The sequence below is a fragment of the Cibotium barometz genome, chromosome 49 (assembly GCF_041138505.1).
Source record: "Cibotium barometz isolate CiBa-2024 chromosome 49, ASM4113850v1, whole genome shotgun sequence".
NCBI lineage: Eukaryota > Viridiplantae > Streptophyta > Polypodiopsida > Cyatheales > Cibotiaceae > Cibotium > Cibotium barometz.
In genome coordinates, this window is record NC_141094.1 from 31525914 (window position 1) to 31532642 (window position 6729).

Consider the following 6729-nt stretch of genomic DNA (forward strand, 5'->3'; position numbering starts at 1 on the left):
GCATATATAGTTGCGTTTACAGTAGCACACAACACAACCGCATCCACAACTGCGCATGTAGTTGCGTACTGTCTTGCCAAAAAAAAACAAGGACAGAATGGGTGAGATATGTGGGGTACATGTGTCCCCCACATTTGTCACCTATTCTATCCCCGTTTCTTTTTTAAACCACATTATTTAAACTTTTTTAAGAGAGAAACTTAAAACACATGAAGAGAAGCCATAGTTAAACAACTTGACATAGAGGCCCGATTTAGGCCTTAGTGGATGGTATTAAAAGGTATGGCACACAAGCAAAAACACAAGACATATAGGTGTAGACCATGAGACAAAAAACAAAACACACCAAAAGGTAGTTTGACTTTACTCTAGGACATCGTGTCGTCTTGACATTACAAACAAGGCATAGGATGAGCTTGAAGGGCCGTGGGAGGTGATAGTAACCTCTAATAGTTCTTTATGGCTAAGACAACATTGAACATGGGAGCATCAATGATCATCGTGATGTACACAATCTATTGGAGGCAAATCAAATAGCTCTTATGGTGGTTGCTACATGGATATATGGATGTTATGGCACCCGGTAATCCCATATGCGAGTATGCCTTCAAGGGAGGAGCGCTATTTAAAGACTTGACTAGAGTTTTCATCTTCCTATTCGATGAAACAAGATGGAAAGATGTGAGCCTCATCTACTATACGAATGCTTTTGAAATGTTACACATCTTCACACCTAATCATATAAATAAGATTTTAAATAAAATCATAAAGTTAATTTATTGAGTGTAGCCACAAAGGGTGCCATTGGGGTCAAGGAACCAACTTGAAGGAGCAGTGCAAGCATCAGTATTGAAGGCACACCACATTGACACTCCGACGACCATGGTTGTCACCATCGCACTGTCACTCCTATAACTCCAACAGCATCTTCTAAGGATAGGAGATTCTTCCACAAATATCACCTCGTCAAGGGCATCAAGGGCATCTTCTAGAGATAGAGGATGCCACCGATAGGAGATTCTTCCACAAATATCACCACATCAAGGGCATCTTCGAGAGATAGAGGATGCCACTGACTTAACCGCAGGCATAGGATGGAAGGCGCTGCACTAACACTCCAACGACAAAGGCCACTGATGCCGCACTATCACTCCTATCATTCCAATGGCATATTATAAGGATAGGAGATTTTTCCCACAGATATTGTTGTGCCAAGGGAGTCTTCTAGAGATAGGTATACTAAAATTTGGCAAAGTGGGACACTTGAAATGAGGAGTCTATTAGCTCACCCTATCTCTATGTCCTCTCTGTAGTATGCCCAACACAGGCTCTCGTAGTGGTCCTGTCATCCCATCTAAGAGTCCTCTCTCACTACGCGGCCCTAGTCAAAAGAGGTTCAACTACGTTGGGAAGAGAAAACAAAATTTGCCTCTATAGCATCTAAATCACTGAACACATCTAGCACATGACAGCTAGCAGCCCTACAACTATCCTCTGAACCTCTACTGATGTAGTCCGACACCTAACCTTTCTCAGCCTGAATCAAATGTCCTCCTACGTTAGATCTGAATTTCAAAAACTCTGATCTTTAGTCCTATCAACTCAATTGATCTCCTCTTATCATCTTCTGACCTAAACTGATCCCTAATTGTGTGTTGTTACTCCTATTTGATCTCAATCTGACTCTATCAGACTTTCAGGAAACTTCTTGCCCTCTAGACTCCTAGGCTTTCCTCTTGATCCAACAATCCTCAAATCTCTTGCTTGAGAACCCTACTAAACATGTCAACACCTTTTTAATGACTACTGTTAGAGCTAACTCCTGCTTGATCCAGTTCTGACTGAGTTAACTCGGTTAACTCTTGTGCCCTCCTTTGACACTTACAAACCCTCAAACACTCTAGACCCAACAATGATTCATCTTTACAACCCTTAATCTAAAATCAATTAACCCCCAAATGACTCTATTAGATATCCTTCATCCGCCACAAAATTGTCTGACTATTTCTAACAGACCTCTAACTGACAAATCTAACTTGAATTGACTCCCTCTCAACTCAAGAAGATTAATTCTACTATTCTACACCTTCAGCTGACTTCCTCTGACACTCAACTAACCCTATCTTACATTGCTGACTCTCAGCTGACATCAACTGAGTCAGCCCTAACTCAACAAGCTTCATATATTCACTCGCAATTGATTTTTCTCAAAAATTTCAATAAAAAAAACATATCCTTCCCAACTAAAACACCATTTCACGAAACTTTATCGTCCACTTACAAAGATTCAAACCCAAGCTCTCTGTCTTCTGTATTTAGATAAAACCAAACCAGTCTCAACAACCCTGAGACCCTTGGCTCAAACAAGATTCAAACCCAAGCACTCTATCTTCTGTATATAGATAAAACCAAACCAGTCTCAACAACCCTGAGACCCTAGGCTCAAATAAGAGGAAAAAACATAAAAACTAAGGGATTCTCCCACAACTTCTTCTTCAAATACCTTTGTAGATCTTCTTCTTCAAACATAAATCTACAGTTGAGCAAAATTCTAGGTAGCACCAAGTTCCAACCAAGATGCAATCAGAGATCCTAGGACCTGCCTCGGCAACCTTCAGCTAATCCTCTGACTTACATGCACTCCCTTTGTTGTGGTCTTGCCCTCTCCTGCCACACTTGTTACCTTTAAACTCCCCATGCGCATCTTTTTGGTCATCTAGATCTTCTGGATCTCCTTGTATCTTCATGCACAATTTCCCTTTCTAGTGATTTCATGGCCTTTCTATTTATCCTTTTCATACTACATTGACTACAGACTATGTTCTAGTCGAGCATGTGTGCATCATATCTTCCTACAACCTATCTTTTCCTCCTCTAAGCTTTTCCATGTCTTTTCTTCATTGGTCTCAACACCCCATTATGAAATAGTGTTTCACTCTAGCTTTTTGGCTCTTCTTTTTTTGTTTTGGGATCAAAGGGTCTGCGTAGTCCTTTCCTTAGTAGGTGGGATACAACTCAACACCCTCAAAAGGGTATAATATCACCTTCCATAGCCATCTAGTTGAATTTACCCTCCCATCTAGATCAAACACCTATAAGTAACCATCATAGAATATCTTTTCATCTAGATCACCCTTGGGAGCCTCCTGCAAAGGCATACCACCAAAAACATCCATCTTTTCATCTAGATCACCCTCTGGAGCCTTGTGCAAAGGCACGCCACCAAAAACATCCACATGAACAATATGATCATCCCAAGTTGGCTAACAAGAGCTAACTCCATATTAGATAAAATGGAAAAAATCACATTCCCAAATCGGCCCATCTTCTATGTTTTTAAAGGTTTTTCTTCTTTCCAATAAGAAATTGGAAATAAGGCTGCTCAATAGAACGTGTATTAAAAAATGTTCAAATCAACAATGTTTTTATAGAACTTGTCTCTTAGGCTAGTGAGGGGAGCATTACAAAAATAAGATTTGGTTTTTGAAACAAACACTTGAAAATTCAAAGGTGAGATAAGTATATTAATAATAGGATGTTAAGAATGTCCCAACAAGGGCTCCTATACATCTACCATGCATGCCAAATTATTGAATGACCCTAGGTCCACTCTACCTTGCACACTCTTTCTTGAATGTAGGATAAAGCATATGGAAAGGCGCTAGGGCCACTCTACCATGCGCATTGTTTTTCTTATAAAGTGAAAGGGGTTTGAGAATGGCCATAGGGCCATTCTACCATGGGAACTGTGTTCTAGTGAAGCACGATTTCTATCAAAGTGCCATAGGGCCATTCTCTAATGTAAGAAAACAAGACACATAGAACATGTTAGAATGTGTTCAAAGTTGTACATGGCCTCAAATGAGTACACAATTATAGAGAATCATGACGGACGTATTATAGTCCTTAATATGTATATGTATAAATCTTTATCAAGCATCTTTCAAGTAAACATCCATTACATACTTTATCTCTCAAAGCGATCATGAATGGTGATGTTTTTCATACTCCTTGCACCAATCTTAGCTCCTTTATCACCTCTTAGACCACCGTTATCAACCCAATTTGCTTCTTCATTACCCTCAAAAATGTCTTGTAATTGCTTTGCAAGAGAAAGTATACATGTGTTGAATCTTAATTATGACCATTTCACATTACTCTTTCCAATAATCAACAATACCACTAACAAGGTTTTAAAAATTAAGGTCATTTGACATTGGGAGATGTCCATAATGGTTAGAGACTAGAGTTAATCACTCTGTGTGCATCCTCAACATCATCAAGCCACATCAAGTAAGGCAATAATTCCCCCATAAGAATGTTTTCATTATTCTTATCTATATTAAAGTTGGATGGGAAGATGTAGTTACTAGTGGGAGTAACACATCCTTTATATGGAGAGTCATCACAACAAGAACAATCCTCCTGGGATCACATTCAAAGGCTTTAGATATTTTTTCCAATGGCATAAACATTGCCTCAACACCTGGACTATCTGGCCTAAATAATTTCTTTTTCTCATAAGTATAACAAGCCTGTTGACCCCAAATGGCAAAAAATGAAGTATTTTCCTTGATTGTTTTTTGCAAAGCTGTCACCATTTGAATAACGTTATCCTCCATTGCCGTTGACCAGATCCCAACATTATATCTTTCAAAAAGGGTCTGCAAAAAAATTATACGTCCAGGTCGAAGTATAAAATGTCTATGTGGACCATACATATTGAATTGATGCAACATTGATGGTTGAATACAACACTTCAATAGAAATCCATTCAAATCCAACACCACTGTCAACATTGATTTCTTAGACATGTATTATATTGTACAACTCTTATTATCGCCTGTAATTGACTCCTCCACAACTTCAATAGCATTTTCATCTATAGGAATATCGTTGAAGCTTCTTAGCACCAATTTTTCATCGTGAATGTCAAATGTCCCTGTTCAATTAAAATCTTTATAATGTTCATATCATTTGCAACATTAAAACACCAATGACACTTCATTATCACAAAAATCTAAACACCATATAAAACATCAAGCTAAATGATCTCAGTGCCATTATCTATATGATCGTGTAAAAAACATCAAGAATGTGCATGGGAGAATGGCCCTAGGGCCATTCTTGCAAGCACAATGTGTTATAGAATGGCCCTAGGGCCATTCTAAAATTCACCAACATTTGACACAACAGAGTAGAGAATGTCCTTTGGTACATTCTTTCAAGCACATTGTGCATGTTAGAGTTTCCTTAGGTCCATTATTTCAAGCACATTGTGTATGGTAGAGTGTACTTATTAGGGTCATTCTAAAGCACATTGTGCTTCTAAAAATGGCCTAGGGACATTCTCTACTCTCTTGTGTCAACTATTGGTGAATTTTAGAATGGTTTTAGGGCCAATCTCTACATGTGCATGCATAAAACATTAACATTGTGAATGGTATAAAATGTGCTTAAAAGAATGGCCCTAGGGCCATTCAACAATCCATGATGTGCTTTAGAATGGCCTTACGGCCATTCCAAATCACATTGTGGATGGTAGAATGGCCCTAGTGTTGTTATCCACCCTCTTGTGTCAACATAGTTAATTCTAGAATGGTCCTAGGACCATTCTCTACATGTTTATATTGCCTTCACCAACTGGTGCATATAGGCTACACATCTTGACAAAGACAACATTTTTGCTTACTCACATTCTCATGGATGGTAGGTAAAATCTATAACTTTTTTGCTCCATAGCATAACCAATAAAGATGCATTTCACTACCTTTGGATTCAACTTTGTTCTTACTTCATCACAGGAACATGCACATATGCAATACACCCAAACACTTTCAAGTGAGACACATCCGATCTTATGCCTGTAAACTTATGTTTAGGCATCATACCATGAACAATTATAGTGGGTGTCTTGTTTCTAATATACACAGCAGTTGCTTCTCCTTCTACCCAAAGATAATGTGGTATATTCTTTTCAGCCATCAAGGCACATGCCACTTCTGTAACGTGCCTATTTTTTCTTTGTACAACATTCTTTTTACGGAGTGTGTAAGAAAACTATAGCAAATGAAGGTGCTGGTCCCAAGTGTCTATTTTAGAGATAGTGTAGGACCTTAATAAGTCAAGAATGATCAACAAAAATTTTTCTCACACCTCTACTTTTTTTCAAAGCAATATCTCTGAAATAAAAAATTTACAATTGAAACCATAATAAAACACACCATATAAAAGAGACAAATATGAAGACATATGACAATAATTTATTCTTTTAATTATCAATGTAGAATGTACATAGAGTCAAGGAAAATCGCAGCAAACAGCTCCCGCGCTTAACATGAATGTAACATAAGGTTTAAACACATAGGGGTTTTTTTAATTCAAAATTTTAAGGTAAATTTATAGAAATACATTTACAGAAGGGGTTTTTAAATCAATTTTGAAAAAATAAACCCATAAGTCCATAAAGAAAAAGGGGTCATTTTATTCATGAAAAATTCACAAGTAAGGGGTTTTTGAAATACCCCTAAACACACGTGATACATAGGGTTTCTTATTAGTAGTGCACCCCCTGAGAGATGGAATCATCGAATTGAAGAAGGTAGACATGGTTCTTAGACTAGTCATGTACCATCTTTGCCTCTCTCATGAACGGGCATCCTAAGATCATTTCATATGATTTCAGGTTGTTTGGAAAATTCCATAACAATGAAGGTATGTTTAACCCGA